General features: G+C 40.8%; 1 protein-coding gene across 1 annotated transcript in view; it reads right to left on the minus strand.

Moving 5' to 3' along the window:
* RNF217 (ring finger protein 217) overlaps window positions 1-21,000 on the minus strand; it is an 80,662-nt gene that overhangs the window by 58,458 nt on the left and 1,204 nt on the right. The gene's annotated exons all lie outside the window — the stretch shown is intronic.

Genomic DNA, 21,000 nt, shown 5'->3' on the forward strand with positions numbered 1-21,000 from the left:
GCCACTCCTCATTGGTCATGTGAGGCCTTGGACAGAACACCGGGAGGAAGATATCCTGGTTGACATGGAAGTGCGACACCACCTTTGGCAGGAAGGCCGGAAGGGGCTGCAGCTAGACCTTGTCCTTGTAGAATACTGTGTATGGGGGCTCCAAAGTGAGGGCTTTAAACTCGGAGACACGTCTTGCTGAGGTAATAGCTACAAGGAATGAAACCTTCCACAACAACAAGTGGGAAAGGGAACAAGAAGTCTCAGTCTCAAAGGGTGGACCCATGAGCCTGGAGAGGACCACGTTGAGGTCCCATTGAGGAACCTGGTCCCAAATCAGCAGAAAAAGTCTTCCAAGGCCTTTCAGGAACCTAATCAACATCTCATGCGTGAACACCGATCTACACTGGATGTGAGGATAGAAGGCCGATATGGCCAGATGCACTTGGACTGAAGAAGTGACGAGATCTTGGTGCTTTAAGTGAAGCAGGTAATCCAGGATGGACTGCAGAGATGACTAGGTCAATCAGATAATTCCTCTCAGACGCCCAGCAGGAGAAACACTTCCACTCTGACAGCTAAGTTGCTCTGGCTTTCTGCTCTCCAAGAGAACCTGCTGTACCTGACTAGAGCAAGCTTGTTCCTCTGGATTCAGCCACGCAGCATCCAAGCTGTGACGTGGAGAGAGGCATGGTTCGGGTGCAGGAGTCGACCGTGATCCTGCAAGAGTAGGTCCAGGCAGCTAGGAAGTGGCCATAGCGCTGGTACGGCCAGCTCCACGAACATGCTAAGCCAATGCTGGTGAAGCCATGCTGGGGTGATCATGAAGACCTGTGCCTTGTGTGTCTTGATTTTTGAGAGGACTTTTCTGATAAGCAGAATTGGCGGGAAGGTGTACATCAGGTCTCCTGACCACAACAGGAGAAAGCCTTTCTTGTTCCAGGCCTCCAGTGGAGGTAGTGTTGTCTGTCAACACCTGCACCACCCAGCTGGACAGTTGGGGAAGGAAGACACCACAAACCAGATAATGGCTCTGAGCTCCCTGATGTTTATATGCAATACGAGTGCGTTACAAGACCATAACCCTGGAGTATGCAGTGTACCAAGAAGCATTCCCCAACCAAGGTTGGACACATCTAAAATCAGGGAGACCGTAGGTCATGGGCTCTCAAACGGCACACCTTCCAACACATGGATGGGGTTGGACCACCACTGCAAAGAGGTAAGTGCCTGTGGAGGGATTGTGATGACCTTGTCCAGGTGATGTCTGGCTGGGGAGCAAACCAATGCCAGCCACATCTAGAGGGGACGCAGCCTGAGTCTCGCATGGTGGACAATGTGCATACATGCTGCCATGTGCCCCAATAGTCTGAGACAGACTCAGACCGCGGTGAGCGGATGGGCAGTGATACTGACAATCAGATCTGACATTGCTCTGAACCTGGCCTTTGGCAGAAATTCTCTCGCTTGGGTAGTGTCGAGTACCACTCCAATAAACTATCGAATATACCGGAATCAACGTTCATTTTTCTGTTTAATCAACAGGCCCAGAGCTTGACAAGTGACTTGCAAAGTCTCAACACTGTGCTGGATCTGGACCAGCCCTTGACGAGCCAGTCGTCAAGGTATAGGTAAATCTGGATACCCTGACATCTGAGGTAGGCTGCCACCACTGACATGCATTTCGTAAACACCCTTGAGAGAACACCCAAAAGGGAACACTGTGAATTGGTAGTGGGCAGTCACAACTATGAAACGTAGGAACTGTCTGTGTCCGTGAAATATCGGTGTGTGAAAATAAGTGTCTTTCAGGTTGAGTGTGACATACCAATCTCCTAAAAGCAGCAAAGAATCTTGTGGCACCTTATCCGCTATGGAAAAGGATAAATGGACACAAATCAGATATTAGGAATGGCAATATACAAAAACCTGTAGGAGAACACTTCAACCTCCCTGGCCACACTATAGCAGACCTTAAGGTGGCCATCCTGCAGCAAAAAACTTCAGGACCAGACTTCAAAGAGAAACTGCTGAGCTTCAGTTCATCTGCAAATTTGACACCATCAGCTCAGGTTTAAACAAAGACTGTGAATGGCTTGCCAATTACAAACCCAGTTTCTCCTCCCTTGGTTTTCACACCTCAACTGCTAGAACAGGGCCTCATCCTCCCTTATTAAACTACCTCATTATCTCTAGCTTGCCTGCATATATATACCTGCCCCTGGAAATTTCCACTACATGCATCTGACAAAGTGGGTATTCACCCACGAAAACTCATGCTCCAAAATGTCTGTTAGTCTATAAGGTGCCACAGGATTCTTTGCTGTTTTTACAGATCCAGACTAACACGGCTACCCCTCTGTACTTGATACCAATCTCCTGGATCCAGGGAAGGAATGATGCAGGCCAAGGAGACCATGTGGAACTTCAGCTTCTTTAGATACTTGTTGTAGCTCCGCTGGTCAAGGGGCGTAGACCCCCCTGGGCTCTGGGGATCAAAAAAATGGTAGGAGTAAAACCCTTTCCTTCTTAAGTGCAGAGGGACTTCTTCCATGGCTCCCACCCCCAGAAGGCCCGGCACCTCCTAAGTGAGCAAATGCTCAAGAGAAGGGTCTCTGAAGAGGGACAGGGAAGGAGGGTGGGGACAGAAACAAACTGGAGGGTATATCCCTCTGCTACTGTGTTGAGGACCCACTGGTCCGATGTTATAGAGGTCCAAGCAGGGAGGAAGGGGGACAAACGGTTGGAAAATAACAGGCGTGCTGGATCCAGGACACAGGCTTGAGAAAGTTTTGAGCACATCCTCAAAATGCCGGCTTGTTGCCCAGTTGGTAATGGCTAGAGCTCAAGGGAGCTGAGGGTGCCGGCTGATGGCCCTGCTGGCGCTTACAGCCCTTGCCCTTCTTGCGGAAGGGCTCTGATCGAATCTGTGTGGCTGTTGCAGCTTAAACTGCTTCCTTGCTGGTCCCAGCATGTAAGGGGCCAGGTAGCCTCCGAGTCTTTCAGGCCATGTAATTTACTGTCTGTCTGTTCCAAAATCAGTGCCAGTCCATCAGATGGGAGGTCACGCTTAAAGTGCAGTGCTGCTCCATACATCAGGAATGGGAGCGAAAAGACCAATGTCTCAGAGACCGTCAACGTGCCCGCAGTGAGCTGTACTGGCTGTATTCAACGAGCATTGGCCAGGCACCGCCTGCTGCAAGGAGTAGTGCTGCACTGATGGAGACCACTGGAAGGGTCCCAAGGCAGGCTTACCTGTCAAACAGGGCACCTCAGTGGCTGGCATGGGCGGCACCAGAAGCGAGAGTATATTGGCAATAACCCATCCACTCCCAATCTTTATTTAAGCCATTGGCCAAACCGGACAGTCTCTACGCAAAAGAATAAATGGACACAAATCAGACATCAAGAATTATAACATTCAAAAGCCAGTCAGAGAACACTTCAACCTCCCTGATCACTCAGTTACAGACCTAAAAGTCATCATTTTTCAACAAAAAAAACAGAACAGACTCCAACAAGAAACTGTAGAATTGGAATTAATTTGCAAACTTGACACCATTAAGTTGGGCTTGAATAAAGACTGGGAATGGACGGGTCATTACACAAAGTAAAATCTACTTCCCCATGCTAATTTTTCCCCTTACTGTTACTCACACCTTCTTGTAAATTGTTGGACATGGGACATCCTGATTATCACTACAAAAGTTTTTTTTTCCTCCTGCTGATAATAGCCCACCTTAACTGACTACTCTCGTTATAGTTAGTATGGGAACACCCATTTTTTCATGTCCTCTGTGTGTGTATGTGTATATATCTTCCTACTGTATTTTCCACTGCATGCATCCGATGAAGTGGGTTTTAGCCCACAAAAGCTTATGCTCAAATAAATTTGTTAGTCTCTAAGATGCCACAAATACTCCTCATTCTTTTTGCTGATACAGACTAACACAGCTACCACTCTGAAACCTGAAAGAAACAAAGATACCCTCAGGACTCCATAGGATCAGATTATATGAAGGGACCTGAACAGTCTCTGGCACACAAATTCAATTCCACAGCAAAATCCTGATTTCTGTGATATAGGGATAATTCGGAATCAGAATGAAATTTCTGCAGTAGATTAATAAAATCTTGAATTTATCTGAATTAGTTTAATTTAATATGAAAATAAAAAACAAACAACAAAACCATGGATTTTTTTCCCCATATGCGTTGCCTCCAGATTTTCATTGTTTAGTATGCTGCAAGATTTTGAATTAATGCATAAAACCTGCAGGTTTCTGTCAAGATGGGACTTTTGACAACTTGGAAAGGGCAATAGATGGCTTGGGGGTTTTTTACACCATAAGGATAGTTAAGATTTTTGGTACTTGGGAAAGTATGCATCTCGTCCTTCTGTTCCCCTTGTGAGCAGAGACCACACACACCTGATTATTCTCCAGGACAGATGAAGGAAAACTATGGGAAGTGGGCAAGGTTTTTGACTCTTTCCTTGCCACAGCAATTCAGGTCAACAGCCAGATGTCCTATTGTGGCCCCCTCTATTTCTCCACCACTACAACTAACAAGTGATGGATAAAAAACATTAGCTGGACAGTCTGCCAATACTGCCATCAGTGAAACAAGTTAACAAGATCTTAAAATTGCATGAGTGAATTTCAGACTAACATCTTATTAGGGCGAACAGGAACAAATCATACTACTCTAAAAAGCTTTCCTTTCATGCTGTCTACACAGTAAAGTACACTGCATCAATTCACATTTAGGTAATTATCTTCACAACCATAAAGAGCTAAAATCAAAGTTAAAAGAATAAATAAAATCTTAGATGTGGCAGCCAAATCCTGCTTCTAGAGTGACATTCTACAGCCAATTCCATAATGTAGGAGGAAATCGTGGGACCATGAAAATAAATACCACACACACACAGAGTCTACTTCTTGGTCACTCAATTAGTAAATGACAAACATTACAAAGCCACAAGATTACTTTTTAAACCCATGAGTCATTCCCTGCCAAGTAACATTAAGCAGCACCAAGGGAAAATTTAAGAGTGTTTTACGGAATCATTTAGATTTAAATGGAACATTTTATTAAAACAAAAATCGATCCTTTGCTGCATTCTGGTGCATGGTGTACCCTAATTATAAATCTGTTTTTAATAATAAAATCTCTGAAGTCTACTTTCCACCTCCACTGAAATCCATTTTATAGAAGTGTACTAAACATGCAAGTGCGCTAAATACTACCACAGATAGTTGTGGAGAAAGTATGAGCTGTATAATTCTACTCTAACTGGGGAAAAAAGTAGTCCTACTAAGTCAATTGGAACCTCACAGACTTTCACATATATACTATATATCGCCTTTGTTTCAAGTTTTGCACATTGAACTACGGGATACATAAGGAAAAACTTAATCTAGTTTTAAAAGATTATGTCTATAATAGCCACACCACTTCAGCTAGCTTCTAGTCATATCACTTGCTTTGTACATTGAAGCCCAGATCCTGCAAACAAACAGTTACACCAATGCCTACCTTTACACATGAGAACAGTTCCACTTACTCGTCATTTGCAGGATTGGGGCCTTACTCAAAAAGCAGGTCACCAAACATGGATATCATTCTTGGTAATTTTTGTTAATTGCTACATGTACTCCTAAAATCAGGACAGATTACCAAAGTTTATATGTACTTTTAAATATTGGATAATAAAGTCTTAGATAATTCTCTAAATGTGTGTGTGTGGGGGGGTGCTTTTAAAAAGTTACATACTACATGAGTTAAAGGCAACAGATTTTGTAGGATTCTACCCCATATAAGAGTATAAGGGCTTCCCCCCATCACAACACACTGCTTTCACTTACATTTAAGTGCGTAAAAATAAATAATATTCTAGAGATGCTGGGCCAGATTCTCTGGTCTGGAAGAATTGAACTTTAAGCACTCTTTACACTCTCTTCTTCCTTGGACCAGCCAGCTGCCTAAGTTACAGCATTCTCCAAAAGTTGGCTCTTGTGTCCAGGAGCTTATGGTCCCATTCCAGAAGCTAAGGATCAGCCTGACATGTGTTTGCGCCCAGGGGAAGGGAATAGAGGAGCGGACATCACCACCTGCACTGGAAAGGATGTAGAAAAGACACTGCTACAGCAGACTTACACCCTGTGGTGATTCCCTTACATAGGTGGAATCTTTAGGTAGTAAGTGAAGATGGCCTTCTGGCTGCTCAGGAAAACCAGAGCAGGAGACTACTTTGTGAGACATGGCATACTACATAATCTATTACAAACACACACCCCTTGTTAGAATGCTAAAATTACAAAGTCAAGCACTCAAAAATTAGGGAATGCCAGCATTAACATTGCTTATGCAGACTTAATTTAGCTCCCTTGTATGTACGCAATGATGCAGTCTCTAATTATATAATCACATTTTTCTACAGGATCCCTGCCTCATTCAGTGCTCATGATGGACCTGCTTGTCAGATCACTCAGAGCTGTGTAATAAGAGACTTTTGTCTGTAGGATCCCTGCCTCATTTGCTGCACAATTGGGAAGATGTGCAATGAATAAGGCAGGCAACTCCAAGAAGAGAAAGAATAGTCTCATGGTCATGGCACCTGAAGGCTGACCTGGAAGACTGGGAACTCTGAAGTAGAAGCAGGAATAGAATCCACGTGATGCTAGTCAATCACTTAAACCAAGCATTTCACAGGTGGTCACTGACTGAATGTTCTTCGTTTTATGGATGCTCAACTTGAGCACTCATAGCTGCAACTGAAATAACTGGGAGCTGTGCTATATGATGCTAAGTATTCTGAAAAACAGATCAGACTCTCGGACATCTCAAATAGGACACAAGATTAGCAGACAGTGTTGACCTCTCTCTTCCTTGGTTCCCTCATCCACACACCTGGAAAACCACCAACTCAGAGGAATGTTGTGAAAATAGATTCATTAATGTTCATATCCTATAGTGATTAGTGCCATGGAGGAAGTCAATTCTGTCTTCAGAGCTGAGTTTGAATAGAATGCAGTAATTAAGTCATGGGGCCACGCAGCGAACAATAATGATAAAAATACCAAGTAGTGGCTTGTTCAGTGAGTACCATTCATCCATCCTGTAAACCGAATGAGGTAGCAGTTATGTGTAGAAAATGTGATCATGTAATTAAAGACTTATCATAATGTATACACACAAGTGGGATGAATCAGGGTTGCTAGGCAATCTCAATTACTGGTATTTCCTAACTTTTCATGCTTCACTTTGCAACCTTAATGTTATTTTAACAGTTTTCCACATGTAAGATCTTTAGCTACAACTAATCAGAAAAGAGATCTTGGAGTCATCACGGATAGCTCTCTGAAGCTGTCCACGCAGAGTGCAGCAACAGTCAAAAAAGCAAACAGGATGTTAGGAATCACTAAAAAAAGGGATAGAGAATAAGACTGAGAATATCTTATTGCCCTTATATAAATCCATGGTAGGCCCACATCTTGAATATTGCGTACAGATGTGGTCTCCTCATCTCAAAAAAGATAAACCGGCATTAGAAAAGGTTTAGAGAAGGACAACTAAAAGGATTAGGGGTTTGGAACAGGTCCCATCTGAGGAGAGATTAAAGAAGCTAAGACTTTTCAGCTTGGAAAAGAGGAGACTAAGGGGGGATATGATACAGGTATATAGAATCATGAGTGGTGTGGAGAAAGTGGATAAGGAAAAGTTATTTACTGGTTCCCATAATATAAGAACTAGGGGCCACCAAATGACATTAATGGTTAGTAGGCTTAAAACAAATAAAAGGAAGTTCTTCTTCACACAGTGCAGTCAACCTCTAGAACTCCTTGCCTGAGGAGGTTGTGAAGGCTAGAACTATAACAGGGTTTAAAAGAGAACTAGATAAATTCATGGAGGTTAAGTCCATTAATGGCTAGTAGCCAGAATGGGTAAGGAATGGTGTCCCTAGCCTCTGTCTGTCAGAGGGTGGAGGTTCACTCCCTCTGGGGCACCTGGCATTGGCCACTGTCCGAAGACAGAATACTGGGCTGGATGGAGCTTTGGTCTGACCCAGTATGGCCATTCTTATGTTATGTTCTTATGGGTTTATTTGTAGGTTCTGGAGAGGAGTGGGCACAGACCTTTCTGCTCCTTCCCCCCTCCCCCTACCAAAACCTCTGCACAAGCCTGACCCGTTCTGCCCATTTCACCTCCAGCCTATCCCTGTGCCAGCCCTGTCCCTCCAGCCCCATCCCACCTCCTCATCCTAGATTCCTCATCCTATTCCCAGCCTCCTTGTCCATCAAGTTCCCTATCCCCATTCAGTTTTTGTCCCCTCTACATTTCAGTCAGGCCATTCTTCTTCCTCCTCCTCACTACCTGGAAGCCAGCAGGGGAATTATTTGGAGCACAGGAAATCCATGTCTCTCTTATTCTCTGTTCCAGTACCAGATACCACAGCAGCCTAGATCAGCAACTGAAGAGAGTCCTGCTCTATCCCTGTAGCCCTGGGCTGAAGCATATTCCATGCAGACTGAATCCTTGGAGAATTTAGATGCAAAACTAATAAGTCTTTGAGGGTGTGCTAGTGCAATTTTCCAAAGGTTTATAAACTGTTCGAGTTGGGTGGTTTTTCAAGAGGGAAGGTAAAAGGAACATGCCTGATACAAAGGCAACCCACTACCAAATTTCAAATCCCTGCTCCAAGGCAAGGAGGCACAAGTGCTTCTCAACCAAATTATTAGAGTGGTTTAAAAAAATAAAAAAATAAAAAAAAAATAACCACCAAAACATGGGCAAAAAAATCTGTTTCCCATAATCCTGTTATCAGAAATGGCTGATCCATTTTTTGCTAAAATTTCCTCCCAAAAATTCAGTCTAAAGCAGACATCCGGCATGGAAAATTTCAGCTCGAATGGTCAAGTTTGCCAAAGCTATAAGCAACTGAAAAAAAGTCTAATAATAGGAAGTGTCGAACAACCTTAAGCATAGGCTGTGCTGCGAGCGCAGACTACGCTGAAGGATCTTTTGCTTACAACAAAGCAAATATGCTTCAATTTTCCTCTGTGACAACAGCTGATGGCTCCATTGAGACAGAAGCTGGCTGATTTTTGTCCTCTGTAACTTGAACAGCTAAGAGCAGATGTGTGGTGAACAATTAATACCACAGAGCAGCAACAGGTTTTTTTGTTGTTGTTTGTTTGTTTGTTTTTTAATAAAGACACCTGACATCAACCTGACTCTGCGGCTAAATATCCCTATAGGCAGCAGATTGAAGTGCAGTACAGTGAAGTTAATTTAACACTCTGCACTAGAAACCATTCTTTTCAGGGGATCTAAATATAGAAGAGAATATAAGAAATACACTGAACATGAGTGAGAGCGTGAACATAAAACATAACTATACAGATAGAAAGATTCACAGTTTTTACATACTAAACTTCCACAGGAAAGGGAATCACAGTTCGTTTTTCATTAATCTATAGCTGCCCTAACTACAAAAAAAACGAAAAGGGAAACGGTGAAACAGCTGTTTTAACAGACGATATAAAAATGATTATGAGCAGGATGAATGAGATGTGCCCAAGATTTATATATTTTCCTCTTCAGGGAAAGTCCAGCAATACTATAATTTAGTTCTATTATAAAGCTCTGCTCATGGTTCCACAAATTTTAGATTTGCACTTATATTCAGCCACTTTATACTTAAAGAATACAACATATCCTGCCCAAAATTACAGCATTCACTTTTTGAGCACAGAATGAATTTTCTAAGATTAGCCAATTGTAAATTTCTAAAAAGAGTTAAAATTTAAAAATTGGTCTTTAAGAAATTTTCCCTTCATGGTGCTAGAAGAAAAACAAAAATTGAATGTCTTTAAGAGTCAATTTAATCTAATCTGCAGCCAAAACATTACTTTAATTGTAATTATATGATTTTTTTTCCATAGTGTCACTTTAGGACAGAGTTACGGTTGTTCGGGTGCCCTAACCATATTTTCATAACTTAACATGTTTGAATTTCTTTTAAAATTTAATCTTCACTCTGAATTTCTTGCTTTTTAACCGTTGGTATTGGTATAATTACAGCATCTCTGGGTTTTTGTTTTTAAACCCTTAATTATGTATGTGTTGTTTCATTCCATATTCTTTATGAAAATATTCTTGTAATATGAATATAACTTAACAGATGTACTTTATGCGACATGGGTCTTGTAAGATATCATTGGAAATTTACTGAATGTGATTATGCAATGTGTATGCCTGTATGATTTCTGTATCTGAAGTTAGGAGTATTGACTATGTATCTGTATTTCAATTATGCTACTTTGGATGACACCCACTGGTAACACGTCAGACACAACAATGCAAAAACCAGACAGATGGCCAATCAGCGAGCACAATGAACTGTCAAAAGGCTTGGGGACACTCCATACCGCCACTGACTCATGGATGCTGTGATACTACAGAGTCAGGTGGGTCTTGTCACTTGATACTAAACATTACCTCGGACTTCCTGTAACTTTCCACTGGATGGAAAGGGGGGGTCAAGTTTAGGAAACAAAGGATTCTCACCTTATGTAAATGCTATTTAAGTGTGGGGAGGAAGGCAAACAAAACTCCTCCTCCCTATGGTCTATCTGCCCAAGAAGAAAGACTGCTAAAGCCACCTGAAGGGAAGGCGAGGGGGCTGAGCCAGGGGTCCAGTCTGAAAAGGAATATAACAAGAACTCTGAACCACAGAAACTTTGCAACCTGTCTAAAATAACATTTAGGATAAGAAATTACATTGTGTAACCTGTTTCTTAAGTATATTGAGCTTAGCTTGCGTACTTTGGTTTATCTGCTCAGTAATCTGCTTTGTCCTGTCTGTTATCTCTTATATTCACTTAAAATTCATCTTTTTTAGTTAATAAAAACTTATTTCTTGTTTATAATATAACCCAGTTTATGTAATGTCCAGGGTGGATAAAAATCCATGATTTTTTTCAAAATCAGATTTTTGATAATAGGCTTTTTCCTCAAAAAGCATTTTTAAAGATAGCTTTAATTAAGATGCATTATAGCTCAAAGATATCTCATCATGGAATATGGATAATAAATTCTAATTCTATAGTATGAAACAATATCATCCATTTTCTGATATAGCTGTAAAACTAATCTGAAAAGTTTTCAAAATAAATCACTTAAAAATGTATAGTGTACATCTTCTAAAAATGAAACCTACATCGATCTCTGAGTTGTGAAGAATATGTATTAAGGTTATAACAACCAACAAGAATGCACTTTTATGTAGAAATCCATGATTAAATCAAGTCTTCCTAACTAGTGATTTAAATCATTTCGATTTAAATCAAATTCACCCTGGTGATTTCTAACGTGGGGGGGAAGTTGTGCATATCTCCCTCCACATTGAGGGAAGGGGCAAATTTAATAAAACCTTTGGGTTTGTACCCCTTAAAAGTAGGGGCACCAGATATTGGGGCGAGCCCCTAAGGCTGAATTTTTCCAGAGCGGATGGATCTCTGTCTCTCTGTGCAGCTGGGTGTGGCCCTGCCTGCGTGTTTGGTTGGAAGAGGCTTGTAAGCCTAGCCAAGCAAGGCCAGGTAAAGCGGACCCAGGCTGGCAGAACAGACTGACTCAGTGGCACCCCAGCACAATAGGTGACACCCCAAAGGGCCCAAACCCATTACAATGTATTATCAATCTTAACTTCTATTTAATGTAATTTTTATTTCCAGACAAAAACAAGAGCTTACAACAGTGGTGTAATACACAACACAGTACTTCCTAGTATTATTTGGTATGTTCTCCCCATGCAGCTGTCAGTCTCAGCCTCATAGGATTGCTAGTCATTCATTTACCCTGTCCTTCTCAAACTTTCCTCCTGCTTTGTCCTAAGTACACCCCCATCTGCCCCAGCCCATTGGTCACTTAATGCTTTGTAACCTAGATGATCTCCCTCCACTCCAAATCAAACTTTATGAACATCAGAATATACATTTATCTGAGCATGCTTGCCAAAATTCCATGAGTATGTTGAGTATGAAACAGCATTCCACGTAGCATGGGCCAAATGATTTAAGGGAGCTAGATTGCCAAGCCTGATTATAATTCAGACTCATCAATATTTTCTGTTAGTATTTATGGTAATTAATGCAATCATTAGGGTAATTACATAAAGAGTTCTATTAATACCTTCTGTTTTTATAAGCGCATAACTTTCAGAAACATTCTCCTTTAGGGTCAACATTTTCCAAGCCTAATCCCAAACCAGTTATTTCTCCCTTTAAAAATAAAAATGTGGAAAAATCTCTTTACATATCTGAGAGTGCTGTAAAAATACTCAACATTTGGCTTTATTTTGCATATCATTTGACTTTCAAGTTCTTGGGTTTAATCCTCAACCATGTCCAATAAGCACTGGGAACATCTATATTAACAGATCTCTTTGTGGGTTCCCAACCTTGGGATCTATTCTAAGCCACCCTCAAACCCAACATAGTTTAGAGCAGTTTCAAGACTGCTAAAACAGCTCCCAACAGCCCCCAGGACTGTTATGCCAGCCAGCAACCACTGAAGTACAGCACAGTCTGGATACATACTTTCCAGCTCCATATACAGATGAGGAAAGGGCTGTATGGATTAGATCTGGATATGCCAGCTGTACATCTGCTGATGATTTCCCCACATCAGCGTAATTCTCAGCTGTTCACACTGGGTAGCTCTGCATCCACTTTACATCACCAGAGAAGCATAAAGAGGATTTAGCACATAAGGAGTCACATCAAGCTCATGCAAGCACAACGGAGGCAGTTTTAAATCTAGTCAGTTTTAAAGATCAAGTTAGGCAATATACCTGCTCCCACCTCCCCATCAGCCCACATTGTTTTACAGTCATGTTTTCAGTTTTTCTCCTGCAGTTGTGTGAAAGACCCACATAAACAGGGGACAGACTGACTCCATAGAGGAAAAAATGAAACAAAAATTATTTTTCCTCCATTTTCTTTCACTTGAAGGATCTTTAAGGGGTCAACTTACTATATAAAAGTATTCAGAATAGAGTATGCCACTTAAGTTGACCTGACAATGTTCCTTTAACATAGGAATGAATACCACAAGCAAACTCAAAGTAAAACACATCACTAACAAATGGGGGACCAAAATCTAACTCTCAAAACTTGATGATCCACAAGTAAACAGAGCAATAAAAACAGCAAGGGTCTTGTACCACAAGATTTACTTGGTTCATTTATGAGGAAAATGATAGTATAGATTTAATTATAATACTTCACATATTTACTAGTGTACTGTACTACAATTTATAGAAATAATGAAATCTCACTGATCTCATTTTAATATTTGCTGAAAATTAGGCAATAAGACTACCAGTTGTGTGTAGTAGTTATCAAGTTTACAGATTAATGAGAAGAGAAAAGAATTAGGTTCTACTGTAAGTGTAATTCTTCACCTCAGTTTCATCCTGTTCATCCATCCAGAACAAATTTAGCCAAGATTTTGTTTTATGAATGGCTGAAGTTATTCATAAATCTTTGTATCAAATGCTTTCACTGTGTCTTGTTTTGTTTTTAAGAGGGAATTCTCAAATAAACACACACCAAATATTCACTCTGACTCAGATTTACAAACCACTAGTAGAGAGGAGGAAGTGAATCATTCATCTATCAGGCTTGTGTGTACACACAGCTTCTAAAATAAAGAAAGCTGAATGTCATGTAAGAGAAGCAGAATGAATACAATATTGAGGTTGAGAAGTCAAGTACACTAATCTCTCCCTTTTTTCCTTCGGTTCTACACTATGCAGAACAAAATTTACAGCCCAAGGGAAGGGTTGTTAACCTAGCTTTCAGCCACCTTTTGCCTCCTGGTCCTGGGGAGCAGCCCTAGGGGTAATTTAATCAGCACTAAGAAGGCTACCCATAGATCGTGCTGCCCAGAAAGAGCATTGCAGTTCCACCTCCTCACTCTCCAGTCCCACCCCAACATGCTACCTATGCTGAGGTTTGCAAGTGGTCAACTTCTTCAGCTCCCATGCCACGGAATTCCTCTGGCCAGATCCATGTTTTCTAGGGTCACCCCCACCAGGCATTGGAATCTTACTCCAATCATCTCCTTCCTATAGCCCCAATGGCTCTGTTTAAAGGCAGTAAACATGATACGGGAAACAGAAGCATTTTCTCAGGTAACCAGTTCCTAATCAACCCTAAAGGATTCCCTGAGAGGTCAGTTAAATATCATGCTCAAGTTTTGGATTGGTAAATTGAGGCAGAGAGAAGGTATGTGACTTACCAAAGGTCACATACAATAAGTCAATATCAGCACCATTATTAGAACTCTGGTCTCATCTGCTAAATTTCTAATGACTAAATCAGTCCTCACCTCACTCCCAGTAAATTAATCTCATCTCATCTTTTGGCTTTTACATCTGTAAAACAGAATACTTTGCAGTTGAAGAGTAATTTTTCCATCTGCGGAAAGTGCTCTGTCACATGCTTAAGCATTAGGTGGCACATTCCACAGACAGATTTAGGTGGAATTTGATATGTATGTGGTAAGGGGTGGCTGTGATTCTTAAGTCTTGTCCTATGCTAGCAAAATTAAACAAAGCAGAAAACAGTCATTGGCAATGAGCCAGTGAACACCATTTAACTGCAATTGTAGGAAGAAAAAACCCTGTTCAGCACCATTTCAGAAGTCATAATTAAAAACTTCTGAAAATCTATCAGCACAGGCCCCACGCTTGCTCAATAGGAAAATTATGCAGAAACTTTAATGCAATTCTGAAGTCTTTAGACCTTGACATTTCTGCTAATATGTTCTATCACCTTACAACTTCAAAGACCAGGATTTTTCCACCCATTGTCCAGGCAAGGACTTACTCAGAGGCAATCAATATCTTCTGAAGAGAAGAGCAGATTTTACCATCAGAGACTGTCATTGCCAGTGGTTCAGCTCCTGCAACAATTGGACCAAAACACTACATTTCACAGGTCTATTGTATTCTATTCTGTGTAGATTCTTAAACTGCACTCCTCACGGTAGTGATGATGTCTGTTAAGAGGCTCAAACCAAACTTGATCAAAGACATTTTCCCTTCTTGCCAGCTGTCTTTCCTTTCCCCTTGCTACATGGGGAAGTTAGAAGGAGGTTACACTATTTGAACTAATTTCCAAGACCTATTTCCACTCCATCCTGACTTCTCTTCTTTCCCAGGAATTCCTCTCACAAGAAAGTGCTATCGAGACAAAACTTTTTTCTATTCCAGATAGTCTTAGGAGAAGTCCTTTAACAGTACTTGGAAAAGGAGTACTACTTCTTATTTCCTGAGTCCCAAAAGAGGGAACTGCATCTCACTATGTTTGAGACTTTTTAACAAAATTTATCAAGCAGATGAAATTCTATATGGTGATGTTAGCATTTGAGATAACAATGTTGTATCCAGAAGACTAGTCTGAGAGTCTTGATTTGAAGATAGCAAATACTTTAGGTTTTGTGTAGCAGAGCAACACAATTGGGAGAGAAGAGGTGTTTGCCATTTGGACTCTGTATAGCCATCCCCAAGGCCCATCACAGAGCATACAGCAGTTAACAGCAGCCCTAAGGAAGCTTGTGTATGTCAATTTCTTAATGACTAGTCAATACTAGACCTCACACCTCAAAGGGCTGCACACTAGGTTCCTAAGATAATTAGCTGTTCTATTTCCTAGGCCTAAGAACCATCCCTCAAAAGCCCACCCTCCTGCAGATGGAGTAGTTAACAGGGACAGCTTCAGACTCCAGATAATGCACCTCCCACTAGACTAGTTACAGGCTATGTTCAAAGTTGCTTTAGCTCAGGACAAATCCTCAGACAACTGAGATTCTGCATCAGACTCCTCAGTCTGAAGGCTTCTTGCTCCTATAATCAAACTCTAGTTGAGATCAATGCAGGATTAACTAAAAAGAGTTCAACTGCCTCAATTTGTAATGTAGACAATCATGGCAAGCACTGAGCACCCTGCAACTTGAATCTCCATGGTTGTGGATAAAAGCACTGCACGGTTGCTGAGGAGTTCCCTTCAACCCAGCCTATCATCAACAATATATGTAATAGACACATCAGGTTTAGATTGCAAAGCTCAGCTGAAACATCTCATAATACAAGGTCTCTAGGGTTAGCAAGAGTCCAGCTGTCGTGTTCTTGATAGCTTGTCATGCTGTCTAGCCTGCCTGGCATTTTTATACTGCCTCAAAGTGTTCTTTTTCACAACTTTTAGCAATACTATTGCTGTGTGCCAAGTCAACTGTGAGGGTGGGGCTCAGCACAACTACCAAATAAGGAAGCTATGAAGAACTGGAAATTTCCACATTAAAGGCAAAGATAACATCCTGACAGATGACCTCAGCTGTAAGTACAATATCCAGCACAAGTGGCCACTGAAGAGTGCATTGGCAAACCCATGCTCTCAGATAAAAAACTTCTTCAGGTGGACCTATTTGCCGTAGAACTCAATGCAAAATGAAATTCGTTCTATTCTGAGGATAGGAAGCATCAAGGATCCTTACTGGATACATTTCTCTTAGACTGGAAACAAACATACCTATATGTGCCCCCTTCAAATTCGTTTCATTCTATCAGATGCAACGTGGAGTTTATTACCATCTGAACAAAACGACACTATTCCATAAGACATTCCACGTCTGTCTTGATTTCAGGTTTTGTTTTTCAAATGTCACTTAGCTCTAGCACATTCCAACACTAGCACAGACAAAGCAAACTGTACTTTGACACACACATTAGCTGGTCGAGTTAAAGCTTAGGAGGGAGCCTACGTTTCAACTCAACCAGCTAGAACATGAAAAAGTCTAAGTTGCCTTTTCTGTGTTAGTGTAAGAACATGTTAGTTAATAAGTTCTAAAACACAAAAAACAAAACAAAAACCAATGTCTCCACTGGGGTAAATCTCTAGACTGTTAATAGCATGGAGGGATAGTTCTAGTTGTCAGTAAACTGCCACAAACTGATATGCTATATCAGGGGTCAGCAACCTTTCATAAGTGGTGTGCCGAGTCTTCATTTATTCACTCTAATTTAAGGTTTCGCGTGCCAGTAATACATTTTAAAGTTTTAGAAGGTCTCTTTCTAGAAGTCTATAATATATAACTAAACTACGGTTGTACGTAAAGTAAATAAGGTTTTTAAAATGTTTAAAGAAGTTTCATTTAAATTTAAATTAAAATGCAGAGCCCCCCCCCACCCCAGGCAGTGTGAGTGCCATTGAGAGTGCCACTGAAAATCAGCTTGCGTGCCGCCTTCGGCACGCGTGCCATAGGTTGCCACAGCATAGATGCCTGTGCTATATGAACCAGAAAGGATTCCAGTACCAACAGGTGTTAAAAGTTCCTATTATATATCTCAGATGTTCCCATTATAGAACTACATAAACCCAATAACCGGAGTTTTATCCATACCTTTACACTCCATTACTCCCCGGATTTAGTGACTGTCTGTACTGAGGTAGACTGCATCAGTGCATGTCACAGTTTACACCACTATCTATACAAAGAGCTTGTGTTGGTGCAGCTACACCAAAGGCTAAAAACTGCATTGTAGACAAGACCTTAACCTCCAAATCAGATGCTCTCAGACTGATCGGAATAGCAGTGTCACTGTTAAATTGAGACACCTCAACATCTCCTGTGATTATTTTTTAATCACAGTGGGTATCCTAGTTACTTGCTCTTTACACAGGGCAAGAATTTTATGTTTTAAACAAGGGGAACATTTACTTACTACAGTAAATATTGTTCTTCACAATGACTGACTGCAAGGACCTGCACTCCCCGCCTTCCTTATCAGCATTATTTTAGTCTTACAATTGGTTTTTTATTAGGGCTATCAAGCAATTAAACAGATTAACTGTGCAATTAACCAATAATAGAATATGATTTATTTAAATATTTTGGGTGTTTTCAACATTTTCAAATATATTGATTTCAATTATAACAGAATACAAAGTGTACAGTGCTCAATTTACAGTGCAAATACTTGTAATAAAAAACAAAAGAAATTGTATTTTTCAATTCACCGCATAAAAGTCCTGTAGTGAATCTCTTTATCATGAAAGTTGAACTTACAAATGTAGAATTATGTACAAAAAACTGCATTCAAAAATAAAACGATGTAAAATTTTAGAGCCTGCAAGTCCACTCAATCCTACTTCTTGTTCAGCCAATCGCTCGGTCAAACAAGTTTGCAGGAGATGATGCTGCCCGCTTCTTGTTCACAATGTCACCTGAAAGTGAGAACAGGTGTCCACATGGCACTGTTGAAGCCGGCATTGCAAAATATTTACATGCCAGATGCGCTAAAGATTCACATGTCCCTTCATGCTTCAACCACAGAGGACATGCGTCCATGCTGATGATGGGTTCTGCTCACTAACTATCCAAAGCAGTGCAGAACAATGCATGTTCATTTTCATCACCTGAGTCAGATGCCACCAGCAGAAGGTTGATTCTCTTTTTTGGTGGTTTAGGTTCTGTAGTTTCTGCATCAGAGTGATGCTCTTCTAAGACTTCTGAAAGCATGCTCCACACCTCATCCCTCTCAGATTTTGGAAGACACTTCAGATTCTTAAATCTTGGGTTGAGTGCTGTAACTATCTTTAGAAATGTTACGTTGGTACCTTCTTTGCGTTTTGTCAAATCTGCAGCTAAAGTGTTCTTAAAATGAACAATATGTGCCGAGTCATCATCTGAGATTACTATAACATGAAATATATGGCAGAATGCAGGTAAAATAGAGCCAGAGACATACAATTCTCCCCTAATAAGTTCAGTCACAAATTTAATGAAAGCATTATTTTTTAACGAGCGTCATTAGCATGGAAGCATATCCTCTGGAATGATGGCCAAAGCATGAAGGGGTATACAAATGTTTAGCATAGCTAGCATGTAAATACCTTGCAATTAGGGATGTAAAATGTTAACTGGTTAACCAGTAAGCATTAGTCTTACTGGTTAATCTGCCTTAACCACTAACCTCATGGCTTGGTTGCCCACCGACCCCAATGGCGCTGTGCCGACCAGAGCAGCCTCAGTCATGCTGCCCGGCCGGAGCAATGCTGCTCGACCTGTGCAGCCCCAGCCATGCCAGCAGGCCCTTTAATTGGTTCACCACTTAAACAAAATATTTTTTAATCATTTAAATGATTAACTTTTTAAATAGTATTTAAATCCTTACTTGCAATGCGAACTACTAAAATCTCATGCAAACGCCTGTTCTCACTTTCTGGTGACACTGTAAATAAGAAGTGGGCAGCATTATCTCCCGTAAGTGTAAGGAAACTTGTATGTCATAGTGATTGGCTGAATGAAAAGTAGGACTGAGTGGACTTGTAGGCTCTAAAGTTTTGCATTGTTCCGTTTTTGAGTGCAGCTATGTAACAAAAAAAAAAATCTACCTTCGTAAGTTGCACTTTCACAATAGAGACTGCACTACAGTACTTGTATGAGGTGAATTGAAAAATACTGTTTGTTTATCATTTCTACAGTGCAAATATTTGTAATAAAACATAATATAAAGTGAGCAGTGGACACTTTGTATTCTGTGTTGTAACTGAAATCAATATATTTGAAAACATAGAAAACATCCAAAAATATTTAATAAATTTCATTTAGTATTCTGTTTAACAATGCAATTAAAAACTGTGATTAATCACAATATTTTAATCACAGAGTTAATTGCGCAAGTTAACTATGATTAATTGACAGCCCTAATTTTTATTTAATAGAAGGAATTGTGCTGTAGTTTGTGTTACAAACACTTTTATATCCACTAATGGGAGCGCAGTGCTGTTGACTGTAAGGGTCTGCAGGATGAGAACCAAAGTCTGGAACTCATGCCTCAGAGCATGTCTGTCAGGCAGTCATCTCAAAGAAAAAACCCTATAGTTACTAAGCTAGTTAGCAAGTCTGTTAGTTTTAAGGGAAAGTGTTGGGGGAGATTAAGTCAATCATGTCACAGTAAGCAATTTAAATTATAAAGTAACATACTTTTTTTTTTAAATTCAGATTGGGAGGCAACAATATGAACATGTAAAAATGGAGAAAGATGGTGTAAGCTCACTAAAATGTGAAGCATGATAAAGCATGTGGTTGTGCATGATACTTCAGCATTTAAGTAATAAACAGTTACTAAAATAAGCCAATAGCTCTCAGATATTAGTAAAAAAATCATCAAATTTGGAAGCAGTTTGGTAAATACCTTTGTTTGAACAAGGTGGTACAAAGTGTTTCTATACTGGGCTATAAGGCTTCACCTTAGTTTTAAGTAATTTACTGAAAAATTAACCCTGGTGTGCAATTCAACAGTTATCTGCAGTATGCTGTATGAAATAAACCTGATAAATCTACTAGTATTGCTGATACATACAGACTAGTTTTAAATCCAGCTATGGAGATTCTTTCTGCCATTAGATTAGGATAGGAAAATAGTTTTAAATTATATTTTGATCTAAATACATAAGAACGGCATACTGGGTTAGACCAAGGGTCCATCCAGCCCAGCATCCTGTCTGCCGGCAGTGGCCAATTCCAGGTGCCCCAAAGGGAGTGAACCTAACAAACAATGATCAAGTGATCTCTCTCATGTCATCCATCTTCTTCTAACGGCTTGGCTACACTTGATACTTCAAAGCGCTGCCGCGGGAGCAGCAGCGCTTTGAAGTGTGTGTGTGGTCGCGGCGCCAGCGCTTCTCCCAGCACTGCATGTACTCCACCTCCTCATGGGGATTAGCTTGCAGCGCTGGGAGCCGCGCTCCCAGCGCTGGGGCACTGTTTACATTGGCGCTTTACAGCGCTGTATCTTGCAGCACTGGGGGGGGGGGTGTTTTTTTCACACTCCTGAGCGAGAAAGTTGCAGCGCTGTAAAGTGCCAGTGTAGCCAAGGCCTAAGTGAGATTGGCAGAGTGAGAAGTTTCCTTTCCCATTTAAGCCTAGCCCAGTTCC

Source organism: Gopherus flavomarginatus, chromosome 4 (genome assembly GCF_025201925.1).
Source record: "Gopherus flavomarginatus isolate rGopFla2 chromosome 4, rGopFla2.mat.asm, whole genome shotgun sequence".
NCBI classification, from domain to species: domain Eukaryota; kingdom Metazoa; phylum Chordata; order Testudines; family Testudinidae; genus Gopherus; species Gopherus flavomarginatus.